We start from the raw sequence: 15623 nt of genomic DNA on the forward strand, positions 1-15623 counted from the left end.
AAAACATCTTTATATTTTATATATTGTATTTTGGCCCCCAATCCATCAGGGCTTGGACATGTAAATAATGACATATATTTAACTGAATTTTCTACTTCCTGAATTTCAACAGGGCGATCCAACTAGTCCCAAACCAAGAGGACAATTTAAGGAGTATAATTTATATTATATATTGTTTCAACTCCCCATCCGTGTACTGTACACAGTACTATACAATGGCTTATGGTAATCATAAAATACTTAAACTACCTCCTCAACTTCTTTTCCAATTACACCTTCTTGATTTTAATCCTTATAATTTCCCTTATGAAAGCCATCTTATTCTGTTTTTTTTTGTTAACATATTTTACAGTATTTGTCTCGGTTTACATCCATTTTTACAAATTTGGGCATTTGCAAATAAATGTGCTTGAAGTATTATTTCTAAAACTTAGCAGATGGATCTGAGGAGGATTGAATTTGAGTTGAATTTTTGCAAGAACACGGTCCCCCAAGAATTCAAACAATCTGCAATTCAGAAGGATCAGCAAAAAAATGAAAAATGGCAAACTTTTCACACATGCTACAAAACAGATGGGACGACCAAAGAATGCCATTTCATGACTGTACTGTGTAAAGATAGGAACTCAAACCAGCTCAGAGCACACAGGATAGTAATATTTAAAGGTCTAATGTGATTGTGGTGTACTACATCACTGCTGACGTACCAGATTGAAAATGGGAGAAATAGTCTCTGTCTGCGAATAGAAATCCAAGATTCAAGTGATATACAGTGAACTTTTGTAGCATCTCATCATCACCACTCAGTGTGTGACTCTGAATTAATACATCTGTGATATACAGCAGCAACAGTTCCTTAATAGCTGCCTTTTTTTCGCACACTAAATCCAAATTCTGAATTCAAGGCTTGTTTCTTTTTGTAAATTAAAGTGTGATTCTTGTGCTTTGAGATGTGCAATTTTTTAAAGAGAAATCTTTCTAATTCTGCGTTGTTTCAAATAATTTTTTAAAGAGGTTGTCCACTACTGTCCGACATCAGGCTGTTACCGGTGTTGACGGCAGCCACCAGTCGGAAACTCTCACTTGCAGAGCTGGCCGCTTTCTGGTAATGGCTGAGGCAGGACACTAAACATGAGTATTTCTGGCCGGCAGACACCGACGACGACACCAATAACAGCTGATCAGTGGGGGTGCAGGGTTTTGGACCCTGGCCGATCAGACATTGATGACCTATACTAAGGAAAGGTCATCAAAGAAAAAGTAGACAACCTCTTTAAGCCCACTTCATTGCACCAATAATCTATTATAAGACGTGCACACACACAACCTAAATACAGTAGCCAGTTAATTGTACTTGCTATTGGAATGTGAGTCTACCTAGATTTTCTGGCCCCATCCTATGTTGTAAAGGCATGTGGACTTTTTTCTTCACCTTTAATATGAAAAGTCTCTTTTGATTTTTGAAATACCTGTTTTAATTGTCTACTCTAGATGCTGTATATCGCAGGACCATACTGCTGTTGATGGCACATGTTTGTTATCAGGTGTGAGTAGTAGTATCACGGCAAGTCAATACCACAAAATAGAGTATATGTCCAATAACTCATCATAAAGGGAACTTGACACCTTCTCTATCGACGGCAGCAGAGGAGGTAGACTGAGCAGAACACTAACTCAAGCTGACAGTGTTGCTGTCAGAGTCTACATCATCCAGCTGTGATTGAAGGGAACCTTAAAGCTGATACATGCTGCCCGTGAATCAGACAGTCGCTGAATGATTTCAGGAATATTTATTTGACTCTGAAATGCTGCGACATTTCAGAATAAAATATAATTTAATAGCCACCAAGGACTGAGCCGCATGGATGACTAGTCAGATAGGCAGGTCCCTGGAGGGTTGTACCTTCCTGCTCTCCTGGAGTGAAAGGTATCTCTCTATACACGCACGCAGGGAGAGACCTGTCACTTCATTCAGACACAACATTCCCCTGCCTGTGCCAGTGTTAGGGCAATAACAAGTAGCTAAAGCAGCAACAGAAGCACTTACAGAATATTTGACATAATGGATAAGCTGAAATTTCTACCATTGCGACAACCTATCACACTTCAGCAAACACAGACTCACCGTCTGATCAGTCAGGTTCAGTCATTCCTAGATGTCCTTTCTCAGGCACATACCCTGATCTTCCATCTCACGGATTTCTGGTTCGACAAATTGGACTAGTGGCAATAACTGGCAGTTTGCTATGGGAGTAATGTGAATTCCAGCCTCCAGTGTCATGTCAGAGAGGGTATTCAGTTCCGCCAGTGGAATTTTCACACCAAAGCGGGCCAGGTTATCTTCTACAAGCATGGAAAACCTAACATTTGTCAAATTGAATCAGTGCAGACTTGAATGCACTGATGGTGGATGCAAATTTTTAAAGGGAACTTGTCACCTGAAAAACACTATTAACCTGCAGATATGGGATTAATCTGCAGGGTAATAGCATTGTGAACCTACCCAGCACCGATACTTAGAACCACACTGCAGGGAGGAAATTAATATTATTCCCTCTGGCAGGTTTCCAGTTTGTCACAAGGGTGGCGTCGGTGTGGGTTCAGTCACCACTCTATGTATAGGGAGCAGTGGCTGTAATCGACTGACAGCAGGTCAGTATTAGGACAAGCTGTCAGAATTTTTAATCTGTTCCTGCATCAAAAATCTGGGCATATTTTCCACACTTGTTCATGTGTTTTTTTAGTTATGTTTTTTGTAGCTAAAAATCACCAAAAAACACAACAAATCAATCCCAGGACAGCGGTGAATTTAAAGTTAGCAATGGAATTACAGGGTAAAATCTGTAACAAAAAGGTGCTTTTCAGCAGCAGAAATGAGTATTCTGCAGATTTAAAAACGCAACAAAAACAAACGTCTACCCACCAAAAATAGACACAGTATGTGTATGAGATTAAGAGAACACTCATCCACTTTGGCTGGTAATGCTAAATACACAGCCCCAAATCTGCACCAAATATGTAATGTGTGAATTTACAAGGGATCTGTCAACAGGTTTTGCTATGTAATCTGAGAGCAGATGCTATCAATCATGCATGTTGCTGTTCCAATCATTATCTGTGGGTCTATCAGAGATATTCGCATGATGTACTGGTTTATCTCTATCAGCCTCACAAATGATCAATTGAGCTGCAGCACGTATGTGCAAGCATGTCCCTACATTCAAACCTGGAAATAAAGAAGAAAAAAGAGTAGAGACTTATTCTATTAATCATGGGAGGCAAAAGCTTTTGAACGTCAGCTATTATAAAAATAGCATCTATCCAGTAACTAGATGATAATTATCTTTAGTGCACTTGTCATCTCTCCTGACATGTCTATTTTAGTAAATATGTGCATGCCACATGCAATTCTTTTCTTAGAACTTTTTGTGGTGCCGTTTCTCTGTTATTCCTACTGTAAATGTATTGAATTGACAATTAAGTGTTCCCATACCCATCTAATATATATAATCGTCTTATCCCGTCTGTCTGTCCTTCTGTCCAGGAAATCCCGCGTCGCTGATTGGTCCGGCCGCGGCCAATCAGCGACGCGGGATTTCAGAAAAAGATGGCGGCCGTTAGCGGCTCATCTGCTGCACGGAGGTCAGCGGTGATGCAGCCGGGAGATGACCGGCACTAGCAGAAGGACCCTGACTGGCGGCGTCGCTGCCCTCCATGCGGCTACCGTCGGGAGATCAGTGTCTAGAGCCAAGTGTGAAGGGAGGACCGGGAAGCGGCGCCGCCGGTCGGGATACTTCTGCTGCAAGCAGCCGGTCATCTCCCGGCTGCTCGTAGCGGAAGTACCCACACAGGCAGCGCCGCTCCCCGGTCCTCACTAATACGATTCGCTGATTGGTCGCGACCAATCAGTGATATTGGCGCCAAATTTAAACACCACTCTGTTGATTGGTCGCAACCGCCGGCCGCGACCAATCAGCGATATTGGCGCCAAATTTAAACACCGCTCTGCTAATTAGTTGCGGTCGCCGGCCGTGACCAATCAGCATTATTGGCACCAAATGTAAATACTGCTCTGCACAGAGGTCAGCGGCGATGCAGCCGGGAGATGACGGGCTCTAGTCGGTCATCTCTCGGCTGCTCGCAGCAGAAGTACCCCGACCGGCAGCGCCGCTGACCTCCAGGCGAGTACCTCGGGAGATCAGCGGCTAGGGCCGCTGATCTCCCGATGGCAAGTGTGAAGGGAGGACTGGGGAGCGGCGCCGCCGGTCGGGATACTTCTGCTGCAAGCAGCCGGTCATCTCCCGGCTGCTCGCAGCGGAAGTACCCGCACAGGCAGCGCCGCTCCCCGGTCCTCACTAATAAGATTCGCTGATTGGTCACGGCCGCCGCCTGCGACCAATCAGCGATTTTGGCGCCAAATTTAAACAACGCTCTGCTGATTGCGCCCGGTCGGCCGCATACATATTCTAGAATACCCGATGCATTAGAATTGGGCCACCATCTAGTTGTCAATAAGCTGTGTTCTTAAACAGTCCATTGTTGTCACCACTGATTGGTCAATTTTCAAAATACTACATGATTTCTACAAGCATTTACCACTTGTCAGCCAAGCCATTAGGTCCTCTTTAAAGAGGTTGTCCCATCTCGTAAAGGGTGATATAAGTGTGTCCCATTTCTGGATTTGCCATAAATGAGAGGAATATCCCTTTAGCAGGTCACAACAGTTTAGTTTCACAAAGGTCTGGTATAAAGCTTTGGATGTAAGCATTTCCTTTTTAAATACAAAACCTGAATGAAGGTCAGATGTAGTTTATACTGGTTTTGACTATAGGAAATTTAGGCAACAACAACAAAAAAGGATTCAGTAAATGAATGGAAGGTTCAAAATGGACCAATTCATCAAAGGTTAGTAAGTCCTTTGGCTCCAATTCCATAATGTTTAGATTTTGTAATAAAAATCTATCTAGCTCTGTTATAGCCTTTATCCCATCAGGGAAGCCTGGTATTCATATCACTAGGTAGACCAAAGTAAGTGTCTATTCACATCTGCGTTGGTGCCTACAGAGCAGATTTAAAGAGGTTGTCCACTACTTTTACATTGATGACCTTTGCTTAGGATAGCTCACCAATGTCTGATTGGCCAGGGTCTGACACCCGGCACCACCGCCGATCAGCTGCTATCGGTGGCGGTGGCTGCCGGCCGGAAGTACTCACTTGCCGAGCTGCTCCTTCTACTTATAGTGGCTGCCACAGTATACTACATATCCGTATTCCTATTGATTTAGGAGGCAGATGTGCAGTACCCTGTGACAGCCACTACAAGTAGACGGAGCGGCCCGGCAAAATAGTACTTCTGGCCAGTGGCCGACGCCACAGATAGAAGCTATTCGACGGGGTGCTGGGTATAAGAAGCCGGATGATCGGACAATGATGGTGACTCGCCCCCTGGGCCGTGGGGCACTCGGATCCGGGCAATTAGGGAAACGATGGGAGTAGTAGTGGCAACCCGGTTCCGTGGCTCAGGGTGGTCAGGCCAGTGGTAGTCCGTTATGTGTTATTGATAATGTCCGACTACGCCACCCGTGGATTGCGGTTATTAGGAACCGCCGCTGCATGCAGACCGCTGGTGCTGATGAGGTGTGCAGCTAGGGTAGTGTGACTCCCCACGGGAAGAGTGCGGCCCCAGGGCAGTATAGTGGATGGTGGGAGTGATGGTAGTGAGAGTCCCAGTGCTGATAGTGCTGGAGGAGCAAGGAGCACACAGACAACAGGTTGCAGTCCAGGGTCTTTACTAAACAGGTAAACTGACCCACAAACAGTCCCAGCTAGGAGGGGACCTGGATGTCTGAGAGCAACGGGGAAATTGGCCCTGGTCAGGGTGAGGGTGTAGGCCTACCGTGCTTTCTGCGCTCCTTCTGGCTATCTCCTCCTGATAGGGTAACAGCCCACGTTTCCGAGCTTTCCGTGCTTTCTCGCCTGTATGGCCTGCGACGTGGGTTCCTTTCTGCTCCCAGCCTTGTACGGCTTTACTGGTCCCTTCGGTTGTGGCAGGGCTTCCAGGCTTCTTAGGCCAAGGAATGTACAGTCCCTTGCAGACTGGTTCTCTGCTGGGGGATGTGGAATCCTTCCAGCCTCAGACACCAAAGTCTGGTAAAGTTAAGTCTTTTCTCTGCCAAGACAGGCTCTCTTCGCCTCTTGTCTCTGGCTTGCGGCTCTCCTACTGCCACACTTCCTCTTAGGTTACAATGCAACTTTCTGTCCCTGCTCCACTCTGGGACACGTCTCAGTGCTGAGACAGGCTTTCCAGTACTCCCTAACCCTGCCCTCAGCACCAGCTTTTATAGGGGCAGCCAGCTCCCCCTACTGGCCTGAGACAGGAGGCATTGCATGCTAATGTTCCCCTGACCAGAGAACCTCCCCCTTGCTCTCAGACACAGCTTTATTACACTTGTGGCATCCAGGTAGGGTGACACATTCCCCCCTAGTGAAATTTAGTACTCCGGGACTAAACAGTAAACAAAGACAATATGCATAACAATAAAACATTAATAGACAGATGACGCACAAATTGAGTTCTTAAGGTCACAGTGTGGTCTGTGACCGGGTGTCCATATCACCAATACAACGGGGAGCCTTAACCAGGTGGGGGTCTGTCCTACCCCAAGTCCTTCACAGTCTTAGTTCATTCCTGGGTTAAGCTCCGAACGCAGATCATACAAGGTCCCGGTTATAAAAAAGTCCATAACCTGTGAGTCCTTACGGTAGCTGCAAGAAACTGAAAGAGAGTATTACCAAACATGCATGTAACTAGGCAAACATTTCAACAGTTGGTAACAGGGTTATTTACAATCTTAGTGCGCTCTATATTCTCCAGCGAGCGGGTATCTGTCCCTTTGTGCTCCTGGTTGACCTACGTAGCCCACTGTCTGGTGGTGGACCAACCTGGCTTTCCCCACTAGCGTTAGGGGTACAGCTACCAGCTGGGTGTACAGGTAAGGCAGGCAGCTGTCTGCAGGTCCTTTGGCTTACCGCAGGCATGGCAGGCTCACTGTCAGCAGAGGGTTTACTCTCCTGGGCTGCTGGAACAGGCTCTTCTGCCTCTGGAACCGCTTGCTCCTCTTCACCTTCCGGCTCTGGTGTTGGTCGTTGCTGTGCCGGTTGCAGGAAATGCAGGACGGGTACCACTATGGCATCATTTATGCGAGTCCAGGACTGAGGGAACTCTCCGAGAACGGTGCTGATCATTTCTTCCTTGTCCTCTGCGGGTTCAAGGTCACTCTGATCCTCTTCTGCACTACGGAGTTGCTCGGGGCATCTTTTGAGGTGGTCTCTGGAGACGACACTAGTGGTTTCTCCTCCGTCCTTGGTGATTATGCACACCTTTGGGTTGTCGTGGTCAGACTGCAGTACGGTGTAGGGTTCCCTTTCCCACTGGTCGTCCAACTTATGTAGCCTTCTCTTTCGCTTCAGGACTTGCTCACCAGGTTCTAGGGGACCAGCAGGGGCGTGTTGATTGAAGAGTTTTTCTTGCTTCTCTCTCACCTGGGCCAGGCTCTTCTCCACACTCTCCTGTACCTTCTTGTACTGCAGTTGCCTTTCCGTATCCCAGTCCGCATCCGGGGAGGTGTCCTCAGGTATTAGGACTCCCATCTCCAGGTCTACGGGCAGCTTACCTGGTCTAGCTCGCATCAGGTAAGCCGGGGTGCAGTTTGTAGCGTTCACCGGGATGTTGTTGTACATGTCTACCAGGTCCGGCAACTTTTCTGGCCACAGGCTGCGTTCCTCCATGGGCAACGTCTTCAGGAGATCAATGACTATATTGTTCATCTTCTCACACATCCCGTTGGTTTGGGGGTGGTAAGGCGTTGTCCGAATCTTCTTACAGCCATAGAGGTTGCAGAACTCCTGGAAGATTTCAGCTTCGAACGCTGGACCCTGGTCTGTCAGGACCTGTTCCGGATACCCGTGAGGACGGCAGAAGTATTGTTGGAAGGCTCTGGCCGCTGTTTGGGCTGTCAAGTCCTTTACCGGGACCACCACTAGAAAACGGGAATAGTGGTCCACGATTGTCAGGGCGTAGATGTATCCGGACCGGCTTGGAGCCAATTTGACGTGGTCCAGAGCTACCAGCTCAAGAGGCTGCGTGGTGACGATGGGCCTCAAGGGTGTCTTCTGGCTGGTGCGGTCCTTCCTCCTCAGGTGACAAGGGCCACAGTCTCTGCACCATTTTTCTACAGCTCCTCTCATGCCGACCCAAAAGAACCTTCCTCTTAGTAGGAATTCCAGTTTCTTCCAACCGAAGTGTCCCGCTCTGTCATGGTAAGCCCCCAGGACCATAGCTGCATCTCGCCTTGGGACCACGACTTGCCAGGTCAGCTCGTGCGTCCGGTGGTTAACAATCCTTCTGCACAACTTGCCTTCGTAGAGGAACAGCTTGCTCTTCTCCTTCCATAGCTGCTTGGCTTCCTCTGGGGCATCTGGATCTAGGCGGGCGTCTTCCCGGGTCAGCAGATCTTTCACCAGGCGGACTGCAGGGTCACTATCTTGGGTCTCGGCCCAGCTGTGGTGAGGTAGGGGATTCATCATCACAGTTGTTAGATCCTCCTCCTTCACGCGGTGAGAGTGTTGAGCGGCTCCATACCGGTGAAACGCGGGGAGTTCTACCTCTTCCAGCTCTTCTGGGTCTTCGTCACCTTCAGGTAAGTGAGGCATTCTTGATAGGGCGTCCGCGTTGGCGTTGGTTTTGCCTGCCCGGTACTTGATCACGAAGTCATAGTTGGAGAGACGGGCCATCCACCGCTGTTCTAGGGCACCCAGTCTTGCATTGTCCAGGTGTGTCAACGGGTTATTGTCCGTGTACACGGTGAACTTTGCGGAGGCCAGGTAATGCTTGAAGCGTTCCGTCACGGCCCACACCACCGCCAAGAATTCTAGCTTGAAGGAGCTGTAATTCTCCTTGTTCCTCTCGGTGGGCCTCAGCTTCCGGCTGGCGTATGCGATCACCCGTTCTCTGCCCTGTTGGTTTTGGGACAGTACGGCTCCCAGTCGCACATTACTGGCATCTGTGTGGAGAATGAAAGGCTGGCCGTAATCAGGGTAGGCCAGGATCTCATCCCCCGTGAGGGCCATCTTTAGCTGGCGGAAGGACTCCTCTTCCGGTTTATCCCACTTGAAGGGTGGCTTTTGACTTCGGGACTTAGACTGTCCGATCAGGAGGTCCTGCATAGGAGCTGCCATCTTAGTGAACCCGGGGATGAACCTTCGGTAGTAGCCTACCAACCCGAGGAATTGCCTCACTTCCTTGATGTTCGAGGGGCTTGGCCAGCTCTTGATTGCCGTGACCTTGTCAGGGTCGGGAGCCACTCCTTCCGCGCTTACCACGTGCCCTAGGTACTGGACCTTTGGTTTCAGCAGGTGACACTTCGATGGTTTCACCTTCAGGCCATAGCCTGCCAGGGCTTCGAACACCTCAGCCAGGTGCTTGAGATGGTCCTCGTAGGTCTTCGAATAGACGATCACGTCGTCCAGGTAGAGGAGGACCGTCTCGAAGTTTCGGTGCCCTAGACAGCATTCCATCAGCCGCTGGAAGGTCCCTGGTGCGTTGCAGAGCCAGAAAGGCATGCAGTTGAATTCGCTCAGTCCCATCGGGGTGGTGAAGGCGGTCTTCTCCTTGTCAGCCTCTGCCACAGGAACCTGCCAGTACCCGCTAGTAAGGTCCAAAGTAGAAAAGAAGTTAGCAGATTTTAGTGCGGCTAAAGACTCTTCTATTCTAGGCAGCGGATATGCGTCTTTGTGGGTGATACGGTTGATTTGTCTATAGTCCACGCACATTCTCATGGTGCCGTCTTTCTTTTTGACCAGAACCAAGGGGGCTGCCCAGGGGCTACAGCTGTCTCTAATGACCCCAGCTTCTTTCATCTCCCTTAGCATGCCCTTTGCGTTCTGATAATGTGCAGGGGGTACAGGCCGGTGTCTTTCTTTTATCGGTGGGTGGCTCCCTGTGGGGATGTGGTGTTCTATCCCTTTTACTCTGCCGAAGTCTAGCGGGTGCTTACTAAAGACTCTCTCGTACTCCTGTACCACCCGGTAGACTCCTTGTTTTTGGTGCAGGGGAGTGGAGTCAGCACCCACATGGAGTTTCTGGCACCAGTCCTCCTTTTGTTTCTGGGAGCCATTACCCTCCGCCTGAGGAGATGGAGGCAAGGGTTCCACGGCCCTGATAGCTTGGTGTTCGACAACAAACAGTTTGGCGAGTGTAGCGTACCTGGGTAAGTGTACTTCCCTCTCCCCAATGTTGAGGATGCGGACGGGCACCCTCCCATGACGGACATCAACCACCCCCCGGGCTGTCAAAATGGTGGGCCTGCTGTCTGAGTACACGGGTTCTACCATGGCTTGGTAGTCTCTACCTCTCAACCCAATTGCAGTCCGACACCAGATCATCATTTCACTTTTGGGAGGCATGGAAATGGGGAATGGATCACTGAGTCTTACGCTACCGATCTCACCACCAGACAGTTCTACCTGCTGCCGTCTCATCAGGGCTTTTATCTCCTTGTTGAGGACTCTCTGTTGGCTGGAACTAGCATTCACCGCCACCTGTTGTAGAATTACAATTACTTCTGAAAGACAATTTTCAATTATGTTAGTACCCAAAGTTATTTTAGGGTGACTTTCATGACGGTCAATGTGCACAATAATCACTCCCTGTGCCGGCAGTTCAACTTTACCAATTTTAATTGTCATCTCCTTGAACCCCATCTGCGGCACGGGTAAGCCATTACTGGCGATGATGCTCAAGTTACTGTCTGGATACCGAGTGATATCAGCATCAGTCCAATACTGCTTAAAAAGTACATAAGGGATTGTGGTTACTTGTGACCCAGTATCCAGCAAGGCGCTCATGGGGATACCGTCCAGCACCACGGGTAAAACCGGGCGCCCCCCAACGTACTTATCACGCCAATTATAAGGGCCTGGTGATCTTATGCCTGGGGGTCGGCCCTCTGCCCCAGGTTGGACCCGTTTAAATTACAGTACCTGGAAATGTGTCCGGGCTGGTTGCATCGACGGCAAATGGGCTGTCCATCCTCTGCGTAGCGGTCTGTGGGCCTCCCTCGGAACGACGGGATCCTCCTCTGTCGACGCCACGGGACATCCTCCGGACTTGAAGCCAGCTCGATGGGTCTTGACGGGTCCACTTGCAACGCCTGGACGGTCCTGGTCAACGCCGCGACGCTCCTGGTCAGCTCCTGGACTTGGTGGTGCAGGCCTTTCGACGGGGCTTGGTTCAGGGCCTGTGCATCAGCCTCCACGGAGTCCATAGAGGAGGGCGCCGCCTCCTGGTGGTAGGTGATAGCAGGGCGCCGGGGGTTTATAGCGCCACTGGGTGCAGATTCATGGAGCACCCTTATGGCCCTGTCCTTAAATTGGGCAAAGGTCAGGTCGGGGTTCTGGAAGAACATGAGGCGCAGCTGGGCCCTGTGGGCGCTGGACAGCAGACCCTCTATGAATTGTTCTGTTAGCAGCTTATCGGTTTCCTGCACACTGCCAGGGTCAGTTTGTTGAATAGCCCTCAAGGCTTCCTGCAGATTTAGGGCATAGTCTCTGATGTTGTCCTGTGCCCGCTGCTTACATCCATAGAACCTCATTTTAATCTCAGCGGAGGTATGTGTATCAAAGGTACCCCGCAGCCGGGCCAGAATACCCTTCACAGTCCTTTTCTCCTCAGTGGGCCATGATTTTACCTCCCTTTGGGCTGCGCCAGTTAACTGCCCTGTCAATATGCTGACCTTCTGTTCCTCTGTCAGGGGGTAAACGTGGAACAAACTGTATAGCCTTTCCTTGAAGTCAGTTAGGGCATGGGGCTCCCCTGAGTACTTGGGCAGCCAGGCCGCTCCCGGGATGTAGGGTAAGGAAAAGTGCATAACCGCTGCTGCAGCTGCGTTGGTGGTAGTGGGCGCCTCTGTGTCCGACATCTTCCTCCCCCCCTAGTGAAGTGTGGCCTACCTTCCGACGATCCTCTTCTGCATGCCGCGGCTCCGCTGCTGCTCTGGACGAGGACCTGGCGTCGCACTCCGATGACGTCAGCGTCGCTCTCTCTCCCTTCCAGGACCTTGCGCAGCGTCGGTGCGTGGGGCGGAGCTTCGGATCTCGCGCGGTTTTGACGTCCACGCCCCTCTTCTTCCCGCGCGGCGTCCTGAAGATGGCGTCCGATGGCGGGAAACAGCTGCGGATGGCGGGAAGACGGCAGAAGACGGCGGGAAACGGTCCAAGATGGCGTCTGATGGCGGGAATCGGCTCCGGATGGCGGGAAAAGACTCCGGACGGCGGGAAACTTTGCCACAGGTAAGTTACAACAGTCTTTTTCAGGCACGCAGTACCCGGTGGTTGCGGGCACGAAATCCTGCAGACTACGCCAAAGCTGACTCGCCCCCTGGGCCGTGGGGCACTCGGATCCGGGCAATTAGGGAAACGATGGGAGTAGTAGTGGCAACCCGGTTCCGTGGCTCAGGGTGGTCAGGCCAGTGGTAGTCCGTTATGTGTTATTGATAATGTCCGACTACGCCACCCGTGGATTGCGGTTATTAGGAACCGCCGCTGCATGCAGACCGCTGGGGCTGATGAGGTGTGCAGCTAGGGTAGTGTGACTCCCCACGGGAAGAGTGTGGCCCCAGGGCAGTATAGTGGATGGTGGGAGTGATGGTAGTGAGAGTCCCAGTGCTGATAGTGCTGGAGGAGCAAGGAGCACACAGACAACAGGTTGCAGTCCAGGGTCTTTACTAAACAGGTAAACTGACCCACAAACAGTCCCAGCTAGGAGGGGACCTGGATGTCTGAGAGCAACGGGGAAATTGGCCCTGGTCAGGGTGAGGGTGTAGGCCTACCGTGCTTTCTGCGCTCCTTCTGGCTATCTCCTCCTGATAGGGTAACAGCCCACGTTTCCGAGCTTTCCGTGCTTTCTCGCCTGTATGGCCTGCGACGTGGGTTCCTTTCTGCTCCCAGCCTTGTACGGCTTTACTGGTCCCTTCGGTTGTGGCAGGGCCTCCAGGCTTCTTAGGCCAAGGAATGTACAGTCCCTTGCGGACTGGTTCTCTGCTGGGGGATGTGGAATCCTTCCAGCCTCAGACACCAAAGTCTGGTAAAGTTAAGTCTTTTCTCTGCCAAGACAGGCTCTCTTCGCCTCTTGTCTCTGGCTTGCGGCTCTCCTACTGCCACACTTCCTCTTAGGTTACAATGCAACTTTCTGTCCCTGCTCCACTCTGGGACACGTCTCAGTGCTGAGACAGGCTTTCCAGTACTCCCTAACCCTGCCCTCAGCACCAGCTTTTATAGGGGCAGCCAGCTCCCCCTACTGGCCTGAGACAGGAGGCATTGCATGCTAATGTTCCCCTGACCAGAGAACCTCCCCCTTGCTCTCAGACACAGCTTTATTACACTTGTGGCATCCAGGTAGGGTGACACAATGGCCTATCCCAATGATAGGCTATCAATGTAAAAGTAGTGGACAACCTCTGTAATCATTTTTACAGGAACCAATAGCAATCTAGTAAAAGGCCGGACACCATAACAGAAACCCACCAGGCTCCATTAGGCATCACACATCATGGTTTTTTTCAGCTTTTTTTATGCAAATTTTCTGCTGCGTTTTGCCGTACCAGCAACGTCTATGAGACTCTTAGTTCACACATAATGGTTTTTTTTTGTTCAGGATTTTGTGCCTTGCATGTTTTTTTTGGAAAATAGAGCATGTCACTTCTTTCAGCGTTTTTTCAGTGTTTTTTCACCCATAGGAAGTAATGGGTGGTGAAAAAAATGCTGAAAAAACGCATCAAAATTTGTTTCACCTTTTTTTCAGCGTTTTTGATGCCAAAATAGAATAGGGTTCTTCTTTGTCACAGAACTTTATGTACATGCATAAAAGGAGACAGAAGGACAGTAAAAAAACACTGAAAACATGTACCAAAAACGCATAAAAAAAAGCACCAAAACTGCAAGACAAATCTGCAGCAAACCTCCCTTCTGAGATCAGGTTTTGCTTCAGATTTGCGACACAAAAAAACCATGATGTGTGAACATAGCCTAACTGTCATTGGGTTCTGTCGGATGTTGCTAATATTCAACATACAGATGGTCTGCCACTACCATTCCTTTTGTATTTCCTTTCTTATAACATAACAGAAATGTGGAAAATAACCTGTGCAAATGTTACCTGTGCCTAAAGGTTTCCCACCCTGTGTTGGTTTAGCGGAGGAATGACTCTTATTACCCCAAACCAGACATTTGCATCAAACATCATCATGATAGTAGAAGATTTATTAGCGCCGATTACATCATACCACAGAGTCCAAGTATTGAGAAGCAGCATACTCCTCTTTTTATTATGCTTTGCTTATATAGCGCCATTAATTCCACAACGCTTTACAGACATTATCTAGATTCCCTATCAGTATGTTTTTGGAACGTGGGAGGAATCTGGAGAACCTGGACAAAAACCCACACAAACATGGAGAGAACATACAAACTCCTTGTAGATGGTGTCATTGGTAGGATTTTAACGCAGGACCCCAGCGCTGCAAGGCAACAGTGGTGACCACTGATTTATCTACAGACATGAGTACTCTTCCTTATCTGACAAGTATGTAATCAGCACAGCATGGAGAAAGTTTCCAGCAGCTCCTCTCTATAGACATAGCAATGAAAAATACCACAGCTGTGGTAAGGGCTCTATGAATCCTACCTGTATCACTTAAGCAGCCAGGTCTTCTCTGCTTGGAGTGCAGAACAGTGAAGGAAACATTGACACTGCCTCATCCATGGATCCAGCCCACTCCTCTCACTTTTTTGGCTCAGCTGACTGACCTTCAAGATCACAACAGGAAATACATTGTTTGTTAAATATTTCTTTTTGCAGGGGATAGTTTTAATGTCTCTTATAAAAACATGTATTCCCCAGGTACATAAAGAGGACCTCATGATAATTCTTATAGAAATATATAATGGTATATTCATTGTTTTATTAATTTGTCTTCATTGAGTAATTATTGCATAAAATTTCTTAAAAATAGTCCAGCTGAATGGAAGACATTGATTAAGCGTTTGCTTGTGGGTGAGAGATAAGGCAGATGCAGACAACCATATTTTCCGTCCGAGTGAGAGCTGACCAAACATCGGATCACACTTGGACCAAAGCTATTCTATAGGGCAGTGCACATGTCAGATTTTATCATCGTAGGTGGGAATGTCTTTACGTAATCTCAATAATTTCTTTTGTAATTTCAAATAAAACTGGGCTTCTGTGACCTGTAACCTGTGTTTTTCTAATGACCCTTCTATGCCTCATCATTATCAACATTTTCTACTTTTTCCACATACATTATAGTTAATACCCTTATATATGTTGTAACTGCACAATCAAATATGGATTTACCTGACAGGGATGTTGTTATGGGCTCACTAAGTGAGGTGAATACTCCAAGCCCAAGGTACAGATGGGCACATGGGCCACGGGCGTCTGTGCAGCATGTGGGTGTTGCACATGGGAAACAGGTAGCAGAATTACTGGAAGCCGCAGGTCGACAGGGGACTCCTGTGGACCACAGACAGGCAGTAGAGGTACTGGA

The 15623-nt window shown here is 48.9% G+C and overlaps 1 protein-coding gene across 4 annotated transcripts in view; it reads right to left on the minus strand.

Moving 5' to 3' along the window:
• LOC141224049 (sushi, von Willebrand factor type A, EGF and pentraxin domain-containing protein 1-like) overlaps nt 1-14841 on the minus strand; it is a 407381-nt gene extending 392540 nt beyond the window's left edge. For all 4 annotated transcript variants that reach the window (XM_073666874.1, XM_073666873.1, XM_073666876.1 and 1 more), the window contains exon 1: nt 14741-14841. The gene's annotated coding sequence lies outside the window, so the exon portion shown is untranslated. The remainder of the gene's footprint in view (nt 1-14740) is intronic.
• Nucleotides 14842-15623: the final 782 nt, after the last annotated feature.

The sequence above is a fragment of the Phyllobates terribilis genome, unplaced genomic scaffold, assembly GCF_046119375.1.
Source record: "Phyllobates terribilis strain yellow unplaced genomic scaffold, ASM4611937v1 Scaffold_2__4_contigs__length_985480577, whole genome shotgun sequence".
In the NCBI taxonomy this organism is placed as follows: Eukaryota; Metazoa; Chordata; class Amphibia; order Anura; family Dendrobatidae; genus Phyllobates; species Phyllobates terribilis.